At 35.8% G+C, this 16,559-nt stretch overlaps 1 protein-coding gene across 3 annotated transcripts in view; it reads right to left on the bottom strand.

Annotated features, from left to right (window-relative positions):
• The window catches only part of LOC116163626, a 31,961-nt gene extending 19,429 nt beyond the window's left edge, over nt 1–12,532 (bottom strand). The window contains exon 1 of one of the 3 annotated variants that reach the window (XM_031477655.1): nt 12,401–12,532. The gene's annotated coding sequence lies outside the window, so the exon portion shown is untranslated. Of the gene's footprint in view, nt 1–6,133; nt 6,365–8,908; nt 9,039–12,400 lie in introns of those variants that run through there. The other 2 variants (XM_031477656.1, XM_031477654.1) reach the window with 2 other exon arrangements.
• Between the last annotated feature and the right edge of the window lie 4,027 nt (nt 12,533–16,559).

Below are 16,559 nucleotides of genomic sequence, written 5' to 3'. Positions count from 1 at the left end.
TAGAAATTTAAATCGGCAAAAACAGAAGAAATTAATTCCATTTAGAAAATGAACTCCTATAATGTGCTTTATGTAGTTGCAAAATAATAAATCAGGAAATTTTGTTAGTAACCTACATCAATCACTGTCTGCTTTCGATTTTTAAAGTGAACAAATTGTGAAAGTGTCATTTATTTGACCACTTTGACATAATCTTTCTTTAGCATTAATAATACTAAGCAATCAATTTGTCATCTACTGATGGTAGAGACAGTCGCCTTCCTTTTTAAACTTTTATGCCAATTCCGGACGACTAACTTACTTCAATTAGTAATCATTTCCAAGACACAATGATAAATAGTCCGGAAATGCGAGTGGAATGGGTAATATGTACTAGAAACAAAGCCTATAGTCTGCGTGGACACAATTAGTTGTATAATTTGGAAAAAAATGCAAATATCGTGCCAAATGTGTTTCTTTTAATGATATGTAAATCTGTTCGTTAGCATCGCACAATGAAAACTCATTTTCAGAGCCTTCAAAAGTACACAATACTCTTGACCTGAAGATTCTTAGTCGCTAATTCATAATTACACAAGTTAAATTTATGGAATTAGGGGAGTTCTTATGATTTCTGAGCTAACTATTTACAAACGGAAAAATAGCAAGTCAGGGCTCTGTCCCTCTGTCCAAGTATTTATTTCTTGACTGTCATACCTATACTTATCTGCTAGTGTAGTTTAGCAAGTGTCGTCTTTGACTTTTAGTGTTATCACTTTCTGATAGTTTAACAGAGGTTCAAGAAACACCAAACACATCAGGTGTATTAATAACGACGACTTCAGTTACCCACCTCATGATTATTTAAAATAAATCTCAAATAGAACAATACCTGCCCTAGTTATTACTGTTAACGAGAGATCCAGCTCGTTCATGATTTTGGATTTTCTGTCCGTCGGTCCCGCTTTGTACATGATAACTCGTGAACGGTTTCGAATTTTCCAATTCTGTTTTCAGTAATAGCATTGTAATAGATAGACAATGGTCAAGGGACTATCTCTCATCTGGCCTTTCTGTCCGTTGGTCTGTGTTTTTCGCTCGTTGTATATATTAGTTTGAAACAGTTTATTATTATTTATTAATATAATGACATCATATTCCCAATCCTTAGATTTTAAGTTTAAAGTACAGTATATGAAGACATAAGTGTAATGGCCCAAATGTTAGCATGGTTTTGGTAATTTCTTTAAATCCAAAAATGCATTTCACAAGTTATTAAACTTCAATGCTGTTTTTGAATCAAGAAGGGCACACCTTCATCTACCTAGTTAAAATTTCCATTTAGATGTCTATTACTTGAATCCTAACAATGGCACTTTTACTCTTCGTTTATGTCAGGGCTCCGAAAAGCGGGAAACGTAAAACTGAAAATAACAACCATGCGCGTCAAATCGTTGAAAATACCATTCTACCCTAAAAGTGCATTGAGTTGCATTACCAGACTCATTTAAAAAACTTAGGTTTTGTGGTTACATCGCAAAACGATCACAATATTAGGGGAAGAACTTGTCCTAGGATTCATGAAAAACCATCGAAAATGAGCTTTCAACGGTTCACCCTGTGTCTCTTTCTAACACATGTATTTTGACTGTATTATAATTGCTTTATTTGTTTTAGGTAAGTTGCTACGACATACCTACTGATGGCGGAAATGGCAAGTACATTTATTGATTTTTTTCACATTGTCGCCGTAACTTTTTACAAAATTATTAATTAATGGCTCCGGACCAAATATTTCATAGGGGATTTTGGGATTGACTCAAGCGCCGCAAATTAACATAAAGAAGGATACCTTACACTCTGCTGAGTATCCCCACCACATGCAGGTATTTCCGGAAAAAAATTATCTCGGGTCTGACTTATAATAAGCTAGAAAGAAACCCAATAAGCATTATATGAGTGTTAAGTGAGATAGAATACAAACTAAAAGCGCTGATGCCTTACATGCCTTTTTTGAGTAGACTAGTATCAATGATACATTTAATTGCTACTGTCAATGTGAACATTGGTAAAGTTATGTCTCTCCCACACTCGTATAATGTTTACTGGGTTTCTTTCTAGCTTATTATAAGTAACCTGCAATAATTGTCCACATAATTGTAGATCTAGCGCAGCCCATAAGAATAGTAACAAAAATCGATCGTTAGAAATACTCGAACGCTCAAATTAAAGTAAGGTTGGTTGACTACATGTTGAAAAGCATTTCAATATAATCTACCGATTTGAGTGTGAATTTTTTAATTTTGAAGAAAATTATTCAAGGATAAAAGGCCGTCAGATTAAGAGAATCCCTCTATATTATCGTCAGGTTATGGGCCAGGACGACTAGGAGTATTTCAAAGGATTCCAAGGGAGTTTGGGAGGGCCTCCCAAACTACTCCCTGAAATTTTTAGTGTACTTGATGTTTTCTATTGTCGTGAATGGCTCAGCAGTTAAGATGTTTTGCGAGTCATTAAGAGTCTTGAAGGGTTTTAAGAGTATTTCCAAACATTAAAGATCCCTTAACGGCCTTAGTTCCTCCCTTAAGAGCTTTAAGGACATTTGAGATTCTTCAAAGCAATTTAGTTTCCAAAGGCCTTTGTGAGTCTTGCGAATTTTTATATTTTTACAGAGAAAAAATTAATAGTAAGGTACTTATCAACATTTCTTAGGAGGAATGAGTTATTTTCCAGAGGGTACATTGAAAAACTGAAAAATATTTAATCTGTATAATCGTCCACACACAAGTCGATTCCATTGTAGCAGACTTCAAATTTGGCTATTGTGTCTTTTGTATGTATGTGCCATTGAGACCCTTTTCCATTTAAATTGATTTGAATAGTTACGGAGCTCACGATTTACTCGAGCGTCGTAGGGACCTATAGAACGAAAAAAAGTTATATGATGTACATGTACATACATCCCTCCACTGGTGCGGGGCGCGTCCACACTTTTTTAATAATGTACAAAAAAATAGTCACATGAAAATACTCGACTCGCGCGTCAGATATTGGTAGTGCCGCACGTGTCTCTGATATCTGTCGGTTTGCATGGTGGGCGATGCTGTAAAAAAAGAGATTTATTCGAGCGCGTATATTATATATAATCATTGACTAATATATGAGTCAATGGTATAATTTATGACCCGATCGCCTATGATTCCAGTAAACTGGCATGCTTCAACTGCTGAACGCACTGAACTTTATTGACGATTTGTTCCACTTTGGCATGTGGAAATCGGCAGCTTATGTTAACTTCTAAAATTCTTGAATAATTTCCTTTGAAAACGCGCTCGAGAATTGCAAGGTAACGTTTTTTATGCAAGTTTGCGACCTTTCCACTCCCACGCATCTCAAATCGTCAGATTATTGAAAGGCACACTTTTCAACACGCAGTCAACCCACCTTATTAATTTGACGCGCTCAAGTACATCCCAAATCCTCGACGAATTTTACAATAGTTGTAAATTTAAGTCAGTATTTTTGAAAAATACGAAAAAAAGGAACTTAATAGTAGTACGATGCTTCAAGACCCAGTGGGGCAAAGTGCTTAAAAAATCCACACAAAACAATAGCTCTTTGCGAAGAAGACGCTTTACCCATCTGAAATAGGGTTGCATCTCTTAAGAAGGCGCGTCAATTGAGAATCAAATTATTTCCCTCGATATCATCTTACAGGGGGTAACAGTAAAGAATTGTTAATTTGATAACCTGAAAACCGTAAAATGTCGAGGTATAATTTACACCTTATCCATATCTACAATTTCGTTCATACTCAACAATTTTGCCTCCATTAAAAATAACGTAACATAAAATTTGCTTCATATACAATGCCGGTAATAATATAATGTATGGGAGATCGTCTGACGTAGGTAAAAAAGAGGTTCAACATTTTTGTACTTTTTTTCCGTAGTAACAGAACGTTAGTGGACGAGTATAAAAAAGTACGTATTACTTGTTTCCATTCGACCCTTTCATAGAAATGAATTGAATGCTGAAGCAAAGAAGTTCGAACGGTAACCGTTGATCCTCCGCATTCAGTCTAATAGTGAATAAGACCATTGAATTCGGAGACAATATTTAATATATGAACTATAAAATATAGCAGTGTGTTTTGAGAATATACACAAATGGTCAATCAATCAACTTTGAATCAATGCAACTGAATGTATAAAATAGACGAAATTTGTTTCTCTTTTGATCAGAGCTTTAGATGCTCCCTTTAAACTACGCTCAAAGCACCATATATTCGGCCCTTTTTTCTGTTAACCGCACTTTTTTATCAGTTTGAATTACGAATCGTTTGTCAGTCGTTGTTGCCGTTTTCGTTTTTATCAGCTAGACCTAACAGGCATTGGGTTCCCATTGAAGCATGTTAAACGAGTCGATTACAGTGTTTCATCGCCATGTACAAATTGGTTACAAATTCTGCGGTATACGAGAGAAAAATGTGGACTTGCTCGATATAATCCCCTCTTAAGGGGCGGCATCGTCATCGTTTCTCTTATAGATCGGCGATTATGTCTATGAAATCGTAAACAAGAGTCCACTTTTACAGATTGTGGGTGACACACATACTACACATTAACTTTTAGCACTTATCTTAAGATGGAAACTTGCGTGCTGTTATAACCACTAAAGGAGCTTTATATAACGGTCGGTGCATACGACAATAACGTTGCAATTAAGTAACTGGTGCCTTAAGGAATAGCCCTTCTTTTTCATATTGACATTACGCTCATTTTGTAATATTTCGTAATTTGCATTCATTTCAGCAGATCTTTTTCACTTGTATCACGTGGTCTAACGAAACGCTAACATAGTTTACGAACGGCAAGCGTAAAACGTACGCAGTTAAAATATTTAAAAAATAAATTTTAACATTGTTAGTAAGCGACAATGCACCATTTTTTTTAGGACGATTATCGCTAATTGAACAAAGAGAAACTCGCCATTTATTACATATCCGACCGGTGCTTTTTATAATAACAATCGAAAGTAATGAAATATCCATTGCGTGCAATCATTTGTTCCGATTCCAGCTGTAATATCGTAAGGGTTTTGATAATCATCGCTGTAATTTGTTGTAAGCAATTATGTTTGAACATGTTCAACATGGTCGGTTTTGTGTATGTGCCTACTTCATTAAAATTTGCAAGGTTAGTGAAAACTACATTTTTCCATTTTCTCGTTTAACGAGAGTAATTATTTTTCAGGATCTTTTACATTATTTTAACTCGTCCTTTTGCGTTTATCTCAACAAAGGAGGTTCGTTATTTTTGACGGACAGGCCGCAGGGAAGCGGAAGCCTTTCGATATTCGCACTTGTCATGCTTTCGGCTTCTCCGAACACTCGAAATAAGGACTTTGGATGACTGTGTTTGGCCGACCTCGCAAAACGGATCTTTTTAGACACAACTGTTCCGTTTCCTTAGTAATTTTTGTTTACACCTTGAACTTCCAAAGCCGATTCGACAGCAACTCATTTCTGATCGCCCATTACTTGTTTATAAATCAAGGGTGGAGCAATTTGCCTGATTCATCAAATTACTACGAAGTCAAAATCAAAGCCCTGGACAGAGTGGCGCAGGACGAAGTATTGTGATATTGATATAATTCCTAATGTGCTATTATAGTAGTGTGAGATCTGGATATAAATATTTCGCATAGCAGGTGTCCTATTTTGGAAGATCCTAGCGACTGCAATGCTCTCCGAACCGATCAACTGCGGGAAAATCGCATTCATTCACGATATTTCAATATTTGAGTAACGCGCCACAATTTTCTTCCTTTTTTGGACATATTTGGGAAACAATCAAAATTTCTAGTATGAATAATAAACTGGTATAGCATCATACAGGAAAACGCTTGGTTTTATTTCTCTTACCATCTTCAGATTAACATTATGTAATGACCTGTACAGTTGTTTCCTAACTCGAACCAGAAATCGGTGCAAAACGAGGTAAAATATGCGGAAAAGTGTTAACCATAAACAAATTCATGTGAATTAGCGCATTTTTTTTTCAAACTTTTGTTCACTTCTCTCCGTATCTTCTCACTTCACGTTTTTCTATGAGGTGCGTCTTGTTATGCAGTAGAATGAAGGTGTACTTACAGTATTCTTAATGATGACGCTGAAGACACAGGTGCACTTAATTCACCGGTTCACGAAACACAAAATTCGATAATATAAAACCAAAGGAGGTTGTGCTAAAAACAGGTGTTCTACAAGAACTGGAGTAAAAAGATGTGGACCTGCGGTTTCACTGTTGTTACTTCTTGCAATTAAGAAGGAAGGGGAAGAAGTTGCACTTTCCCTTGCATACATATTGTATAAACGCTGTGATTGTCAGTAGTTGACTACCACGTCTGGGAAAATTATTCGTAAATAAAATATTACGCATGTTGCGTGCGTTGATTACACGTTTAATCGGAGTTAATAAATAATATAAAATTATTTATAGAAAGTTAATTACGCGAAATGACTCTTTTGGAATTTAATGTATCGCATCGCATTTTAAAGTAGCCGTCAATGTTATTGTCAAGGCAGTAATTCCTTAATTTCCAGGTGACTTATGAAGTACATTGCACAATTGTGAAACTAAATATTCCGTCCAGTCATACTATACACTTTCAAATTTTTTCTTTGTGACATTTTACGGATTTTGTATAGCACAATATGAGTCAACAATAAGGATGTAGGCACTCACGCAATCAGGTGCTTTTCAGGAGCGAATCATGACTTGACCTTTCTCTCTTATTATTATTATTATTAGTATGTAATTATTGCTTAATACCCAATAATTCTATTGGTGCTAATCTAATAATATGCACGTCTTTCTTTTCCTATCATAATCCGCACTTTCACTTGACAAAATGTATGCGTAGACTAGGACATCGTGTAACCTTTTGACCATAAAAACTTTCGTTAACAAAACTGGATCACGTTACGGTTATTGACGTCGGAATGAATAAATTGTAAAATTAACCGTTTTTATATTCGTAATTATGCATATCGCTACAAAACAAGCAAGCCAGAGCCAATAATTTAGGAGTTAAGTAGATAATTTGATTGTAAATTAGTAAACGCAACGGGGACAAAAATGTAGATTCTGTAACATCTGGGCAAGGCCGTTGTTATTGAAAGTAAAAGTTTTTGACATGTTCCGATCTACCGACTTTTCTTTATTAATTATGCTGTTATTGAACTTTAAAATTTGGTGAAATCTCTTTGTGACCTAAAGCATTACGTATAGAAACAAAATATTTGGGCGTGAATACGTGTTTTTAAATCTTGTGCACTATTACACAAATTTCTCCGATTTCAGAATTGAATGGAAATACCAGGCCTCGTGGAAGGGGTGTTGAAAACTTTTATAGTCGAGTCAATAAAGCATAATTAGCCATCCCTCAATTCTCAGGTGCAGATCTTATTTAGATGCTGGAAGTTTTCTTTTGTGTAATATAGTCCAACAATACATCGCGTGTCATATAAGTATGTAAAAGGACTTGGCAACCCACAAGAATGGAACAAACGGATTTACATAAGTTTTTGGGTGTGCTCAATACGGTTTATTATATTATATTATGCAATTGTTATTTTTCCGCAATTCCATCACCCAATATTTTACATATTTTTTTTTGCAACCAAATTCCTTTTACGGATATTAAGTGCAATACAAGTCTGTTTCATGCAATTAATGTTCACAAGATCGGTGCCTTTAAGGATATTATGATCATCGACTGCAAATTCTTAAAGATAACCCACCAATACTTTATACAATTTAAACATCAGTAAAGTAACTTACAGATATCGCTGGTTTTGTTTAGGTTACAAATGATACGGCTCTCACTTGAAAAAAACTCCCTCCATGAAGACTTGTAAACTGGATCGCTTTGGGGGTGATACGATAGAACTCTTGTGACTCGCTCTGGTGTCATTGCCTCTCGTATGGAAATGTTGAGGATAATGAAGGTTGTATTTACCTCGACCGTATTCAAAACTTGCGTCAAATTCTCCAAGAAATCACCTGAGTTGTTAGTGCGCAAGAAAAAGTTCGACTTCAAATTACTCTGCACACGCTAATTTTTCCACCTATTATTTTAGTTTTTTGTGAGAAAATGTGCTACTTCTCCGCAATGAGGACACTAAACATTCGGTGAATTTGCCTCTTTTGTTGAACCGAATACGTTCGCAATATAAAAATTAACTTTCCCTGCGTAACAACTGAGTTAATATCGCCTCCGATGAAACAGTGGAATATGTTTCCGCGCTGCACTCAAGCGAGTGGTCTTTATCGAAAATTCATTACCACTAAAACTGCGTTGACGCGGCTGATTTTATATTCGCCAGTATTCTTTAACAGTGGGTCTGGCTTGGCGCTGCTTTTAACAAAACCCGCCGCATAAACGGCCAGCTAAGCTCAGTGTTTTTGAATATGGAAGCAAGAGAAGGTTCAAAGCAGTAAAGTTCGTTCTGGGCAAGACAATCTCCGTGCGTTATGGTTGAGCGCCACCCAATTTCTAATGTACACTATCAACTCACCCTGCATAAAATTGGGAAGATACAGGATGCACAATAACCATAAATGCAAATCAAACGGCTCTATATTGCTGGTTGCTTTCAAATAAATTGCAAAATAATATAGATATATATGTGAAATTACACACTGCACAAATCATAAAAAAAAAACCCAATTAATTCCCAACAATTATACTCCAGTTCAAAAATGATTGCCCCCAATTACTGTTCCTTAATGATCGTTAAGATTAATAAATGAATCACACATATAAATTACAAAATGGTTACGTTACTACCGGTCACAACTAGTAACGAAAATATCCCAACGCAAGTTCGGTAACAACAAGGCAAATAGAATATAACGCTTACCTTATGTAATATTCCAGATGTGAGGCAGCAAAGAGAGCTCTGTTTGCACCATTCATCTCTGCAATCAAAAGAGAACAAAAAGGGCCCAAACCACAGGGTTCGGAATATATTATGAATAAATGTCTGAAGGACCTACGAAGCTTGCGGTAAGCTCAAATCTCGATACCCCTCTAAAAATGTCTGTGTCTCTGATGGAGTGTCGCAGCCACACAAAAATTAATATATCCGATCAAGCAAAAAAAAGGCATTCTCGATCATGTCGAAACAGTATGTAGTTAAATGAGTTTCTCCCTCGTCTTCATAAAATGGCCGCTCTTATCTCCCTCAGATAAGGTTGTTGGTCACGACCTCCTAGGTGTCTATGGTTGATAATGAATCTCCAAAATTTTCCCCCAATCAACAGGTGATCTCGAACAAGATATTTCCCCCGAACAAGGAATTTCGGTATCGAACAAGGACCCTAAAATAGTTTAAGCTAAAACTTCCTACACACACACATGTAAAATTCGTTACCTCTAAGTAAATTTAAGAGGAATTAAATACCAAGCGTTCCTCAATTACACATCTTCCAGTATATCCGTAATCTACAATGGCCGCCATAAGAAAAGAAATTATTTAGATAAGCGTACTTACTCGAAGAAAAAAAGTTTCACGTTAAAGCCCGATGAACGGTAAAATGCTGCAGACTACTTGTCTCGCAATTAATACGGGTAGAATTGCCAAAGTTTTTAACTAACAGTGGTGGCAAAGATTACCCACGTGTTTTTCTTTTCTCACGCAGAACGGCTTAGTTGTTCGTTCGATCAGAGTCGGAATCGGAAAGAAAAAGCATGTACAATTTTGGATCGCGCTGTAAGGTCCTGCCACCTGGCGGAACTAATCCAACGCATAGAAGTAGAAATTTATATACAGGGCGTACCGAATGTAAAATACGGAATGATGCAAAGAAGAAATGAACTTGTTACATCTTTTAATGCGGCGATCTCTCTTAAAATAGCGCGATTCTAAAAATTGAACGGAGAACTCACACGCTATACGTACTTGCCCCATGAAAAACCGAAACGGAACCAAAGCAAATGCCACGATGGCGTGCCCTGTAATCCAATAATCTGCCCGTATTTCAGGCCCGTTGCGCAATTTCAAAAGGAAATATTTTGAATATTTACCTAAATGGGGTAAATAAATTGATGAGACAAAAGTGATAGTTACAAATAACATCGAATTTGGGCCTTTCGAACACAAATGCGCTTCTTTTAAAATAATTTAAGCATATTCATCTTTACTCAGGCTTATTACAGGTTTGCCAATTTTACTTTTCTGCATATAATGCATTGTTTGTAGAAAAACGATTCATCGCGGGAAAACAATTTTAAAATGATGTGAGAAGAATTTTATGAACAATTGTCACAGGATTCTGTATTAATATTAACCTTTCCTCAATAGGAGCAGACCCCTCACAAGGGCGATTTTAAAAATTGATTTTCCCACCGTTGAAATTTTTGTTAGGACGTGAGAAAATTCACTTTCGAGGAAACTCGCGCCGGAAATTTCTCTCTGAAGATTCTCTTCAGGGAAATTTGGTCAATCGCTCATACGCAAAATTTTCGCTAACGAACCATAATCCTCGAAATATCGCTCCGACGAAACTCGACGTTCAGAAAAGAAAGTTTCATTTTCAAGTACATAAAATTTTGAAAGGAAACCTGCCTCTCATTTACCTTTCTGAATTTTCTTTTTTTTTGTGATTACGTATATAAAGGAAAAACGCTACATTGTATTCTCTGCAAGAGGCATACCTTCTTTAATAGCAAGTTTTCATTGAACTGTGGTGGCTTATGTGGGCAAAATGTTTCGTGAGCGAAATTACTAGGAAAAATTTACCCACGTCGAATTTTCTTGGCGGCGAAGCCATATTTCCCTCGGATAAATTTGCCGAAGGTGGATTCTCCATAAACAAGGAACCAATTACCCGGAGCGGGTTTTCCGGAATTTATTGCATGCGATCTCTTTAACAAAACAGACGAAATCTTAACGTTAAATCTTATATATCCGTACAGATAAAAATACTACCCTTATCAAAATTCAACCTACATACAGCGATTTTATTTATTTATAGCTATAAGTTAAAATGTATATACTTGCAACGTAATAGCAGCTTTAGCAGCGACTAATTAAATTACTCCGCGTTCCCCATTTTCTCGAATGACTAGTCCACTTGCCTATTTGCATTTCATATTGTTTGTGGACTTTTAATGAAAAAGTGAAGATTACTTCGAAAATGAAAATAAGGACTACAACCACGAAATGTAACGTTTGGGGCTCGAAGTCATTTCGGCTTGGAATCATTTGGAATACATTGTGACGCAAATAACTTTCGGTCTTCAATTTTTAATGATTTTTTTAATGATTTTTTTCAAGGGCACAAGGTAAATTAATGTTGTGGACCTCATTCATTTAAAAATGTCACCAATCAAGTTCGCGTTCACTACGAAAATGTGTAATAAAAAGTTTAACAGTGTTAATGGATACAAATATGTCGGTTTAGTATAAAACTTTGCTACATCCACCTCCTGGAATATTTCAAATTTCTACCAAACCGTTTTTCACACGAGGAAAATACAATGAATCGACAAATGGATTCATAATTTTATTATTAGGAACAACTTTATTTCGTTTTATCTGAGGGTCGTAACAATTTTATTATATGCACAAGAGAACTTTTCTTAACTTAGCCTTTCAATAGAGTTTGAGTCTAAATTGTATTACTCTCACAATTGCTTTTGGGAATTGTGTTGGTTAAGTTTTCAAAATGCTTATAATGGTTCCATTGTAAAACTCCTTATTCCAGAATAATTACAGGAGCTTTTGGAAAGTATAGGGGGAAATGAAAATGATTTAAACTTTTTAATAAATGAAGTGCCTTACTTCTGATCAAGACGAAATTTCTGAAACTTTTACTCGTGCATGGCTTAAGGAAACCTCGGTGGTTAAAGTAACTAAATTAAATGATTAAACGATTCCAATCCACAAAATGACTAACTAGATTCCTGCTGATTTGAGGAGTAATTTGGACATCCAACATGGATTAATTTAAATTTTCTATATTTACATGTATATTTGTAAGTTGTGACAAGCTCTTTGATTTTTAATTAGGTAGAATAAATCAAACAAATTGAAATTAAGGTGTAGTATGTAGGTGTTTTCTGTTTGGAAAGTTTAAAGAAATGGGTGGTCCCCAAAAGTCGTTAACCCCTAAAAAATCGTCACTTACATACACTACTGAGCTGAGTGTATAATTAAATTGATTGAACGAACCTTGCGAATTAATGTAAATTAGCGCTAACGTAGTTTAGGCTATCGTTGTTTCGAATGTTAATTATAACACGATAGAGAAAGGTACCCTAAAGAGGAACTCGGTTATAGCTAATTTGAGAAATTTGATACTCGGGACAATGTCTTTTTTGTACAATTAATTCAAATGAAATTTCTCACCTGTTTTAATGGCGAATGCTTAATTAGTAAATTGTTTTAGTACCTAGAGAAACCGATCACTATTGTGGTAGACATATCACGTAATTATAACCCAATTAGCACATGTTGATTAATCACACTATTCTTTCTATACAAGAATCACAGTATTGGTACTTTCCAGATTAGAAATGTCATTGTAATGAAGTGAGGAGGCCTGTTATTTCTTCATTTCGTCGCCTGAGAAGAATTCATGTTAGGCATAAACCTATTGACACCGTTCGCTATTTTTCATGCTAAATTAAATATTACATAAGCTGTACTTTTACAAGAATTTTTAATTAAGTTTCGGAGATGTATGCGGGTTTTTAGCTTTAATGTCGTAAAAACAAATTCCATGCCACAGTCGCGTATTTTTTACGGATGTAAATTAATTACAAATTCATAAAATTAATATTTACACCTTCTTCTTGTGCGAGACGATCAACGAAATACTTTTATATCCCCTTGCTCTTTTATAGGCACATATATTCAGGACATCCATATATAAAGTTTCACAAAAGAAAATACAATATGAGAGTGTCACAGACGCTTATTAAACTGCATTACAAAATGTGCGTTTATGGGTTGCTCACATGAATTTGACACACATTCGCACAAGACTTTTAGTGCGGTATGGCATGGAACTTCTGCGGTGCGTGTCTTCGATTCGTTATGTTCGAAGTAATTTCCCTAAGCAAATTCGCTCTTACACAGAAATGATCCGACGAGAGGGTTGCAATTCTTGTTGTTCAGGAAATATATTGGTCCTTTGATTGATTATATTCAGAAGATACACCAGCAACTCTTGCTTGCTTGTTGTTACATTTTGCAGTAGGTACTGAAAATACATCATTTCTTGGAAAAATTTGTTCTTACGTAACAATTAAGATGGTTGCAAACAATGAAATTACGCAACTAGTTAAGGACATTTGCGTTGAAAGGGTTGCAAGTCAAAAAAATTATTTCTTACATACGAGGTGTGTCCGGGAAATATTGGAATTAGCTTAGAATAAAAAAGATTCAGAATTTTGTAGCAGTTTTGTTAAGTTTGACACAGAACTTGATCCAATAATGCTGCTCCAAAAATCGTTGCTACTTTTTACTTTCCTACGTTTTCTACGACAAGTTCAAATACGATTCACTAAAATCTTGATTTGGTCTTCTGGTGGATTCCCTGAGCTTTCCTAGCTGATAATTCTACCGGGAAGTGCTCCACTAGCTCCAACGGACAGCTCTCCTTAAAGGAGGAGAGAAGGGTGTCAGTGAACAGTGTGGCAAGTCATTCTAGGTCGAGTAGTTACAAACAGGGGTTGAACATTCTTGTTGATACTATTTAAAATTGACTGGATTCAGGGTTGGTTTTTGTTTTTTCAGCATTCTTTTACCTCGCTATTTATGTGGCCGCTTAGAAAAACCGAAACGGATCCAACGTAAATCTGGGAAGCGCGTCCCTTTTGGCAAATACTTCGACCAAGGTGTAGATGGAACCGACGAAGCTGGACAGTGGTCTACTGTCTCCGTAAAACCCACGCGTTCTAAATGCGCACGTTGATCGCCAATAAACTGACTCGCGCCTACTATCCGTACCGTATGAAGCGGTACATATGCAATTTTGCCCATATATAAATTTGGAAAAATTGGGACTGCAAAGCGGGCTTCCGTTACAGTAACTTTAAAATTACGTATCTATTTAAGAAAATTTGCATTTAAGAGCGTTGCAATTTTTATTTTAGTTTCCTTAATCACCAGCTACTGTGCAAATTTGCACATAAAAATGCAATCCTTCACAATACCCTCGTTCTCTAACCATAGCATACGATTTTTGTTGTACTTGAAATATTTTTATTTTGTTGATTGATTATGTTTCGAGAATGCCCACGAGCAGCTTACACATACATAAGTAGCACTGCATTTACGTAATATCTTGAGAAAATTCGTCCTTACAAATAATAATGATTTTCTGAATGGGATGCAATTTTATTGTTGCACATCAAATATCCAGCAACTTACACATAAAAACGAACCATTCGCATTACTGATATTATCAAGAAAATTCTCTCTTAGATGGCTAAAAGAGAAAGGGTTGCAATTTATGCATGACATGTTTTTTTTTTTTTGATTGATTATGTTTAGTGGTCCACGAGAAACCCTTACGTAATTAAAGATTTTTGCCCTTGCATGACATACAACTACTGCGAGTGTTGCTTTTGTGCTGGATAAAATACTTTTGTTTGATTGATTGATTTTATTTAGAAAGTTCACCAACAGCCCTTCCAATTTGCATATAAAAAGGATAGTCTTCGGAGTTCTGTAGTTACATAACTTCTTGTTCCCTCTTGCATAGCAATCTTCAGCTGAACGGGGTGCAATTTTTGTTGTACATTACACATTTTTGTTTTTTGATTGATTTATGTTTAGAAAGCACATCAGCAACCCTTACAAGTTTCGCATAACAACGTGGCTATTCGTAGTACTAAAATGAGGCAATTTCTTAAGAAAATGCGTTGCTACATAGCAGAAGAAAAAAATTGTTCCCATCCGGACATAGAAAGTTGGACACCCTATATAAAGGAGAACAAAAAACCCAATTTGAGGAAGTGGAATTGGGAATTTCCAGCTCCTCGCTGTATTCAGTACTAAAGCGGTGCAAATTAATTCCGTTTTTAATTATTTACTCGGCCTGTGGTTATCGGAAAAATATAAGATGGACATCGAACTTCTCGTCTTTTAAGAGCGCTCATTTTCTTATAACTCTAGACGCCGTCTGCCGGTTTTTTCTACAACTCATTAAAACGTTCATTAATTACCCATGCTTATCCAATTAGGCGCGATCAAACTTTAATACTCATCGATCCTATTGTTAATTGGAATTTTCCGGTGCAACAACTGTTGTCTCTATCTACTCCCCCCCGCTTGTCTGCAAGACTGATAACCTGTAGACACTCGACGTGGAACTCATTTCTATCCTGGATTTCGCTTATTATGAGAATCTAAAATGCTTAATAATTAATTAACGGAGCTGAAATATCAAAATATTAATTGACCCCCATCTTCCCTGGCAGTTGCGGCAGCATAATTTCTTTTTTTCAAAACTTTATTAAATCCATTGTATGAATCAGAAAATTTTTAGTTGTTTTTTGTAATGTAAGTGCATTACTAAAGTTGTGTTTTACATAGTTTTGAAGATAAAATCAGATAGGTGACGTCTGCCATTCTCTATACACTAAGTAAACCGATTTCTGGCGTTTGTCATATCCCTGCCAGCATAGCAGGAGATTGTGTTGGCAATTTCTTCTTGGATGTTGGTCTAAAAATCTTGTAGGACACAGGACTTCAAAAAAACCCATTGAAAAAAATCACAAGGGGCCAAATCGGGAGAGGGTATCCACCTTCCAAATCACCCCTATTTGAGATGATGCGCTCTGGGATGCGTTCACTCAAAGTATAAAGAAATTCCTAGCTTTATTATTCTGAAAGTTTCCATACGAGAGACAATTGTACAAGAGTCACAAAACAGTTGAACTGTATCAGCCCAAAAGCGATTCAGTTTTCAGTTTTTCTTAGAGGGAGCCTTTTTCCAGGGGGGGCCATACCACTGATTCCAGCGATACAAAAAATTAGCACGCAATTCTTGTATAGTCAGACATTGAGTATTTCGATATTCTAACCTCACGGACCTGCCGAAAATTCTAAATAGGTACTATACATTCAGTTTGTAGAAACGAAATTATACAATTTTGTTTATTTAAACGTTAAATTAATTACAATGAAAATTTCATATTTAAATGCGGAATTAATTCATCTTGTAAACATTTCGCGTTTGTATATCTATTGAAAATTAATTACTTCAAACAATAATTACCTAAACAATTAGTGGCAGATATCCACATTTAGTCGTTATGTATCAGTATGCATACTTCTGTCGATCGTACCACCGATTTTTCATCTTTATCCTGATAGATAACGTCCTACTTGAATACAATAGTTTTCATAGAAATTATTTTTCAGATAAGTTTATCTAACACATGAAAAACTGGCCTTTGGAAAGGTAACCGACTATTTGGAACAGCTAACGAAGGTACACGTTCTACCCTTCCTCGCACATGTCACCTTCGTGTGTAAATATTTTGTTAGGCAAATT

This window comes from Photinus pyralis, unplaced genomic scaffold (genome assembly GCF_008802855.1).
Source record: "Photinus pyralis isolate 1611_PpyrPB1 unplaced genomic scaffold, Ppyr1.3 Ppyr1.4_LG2, whole genome shotgun sequence".
Lineage (NCBI taxonomy): Eukaryota > Metazoa > Arthropoda > Insecta > Coleoptera > Lampyridae > Photinus > Photinus pyralis.
This window is presented reverse-complemented; position numbering and strand designations above follow the sequence as displayed.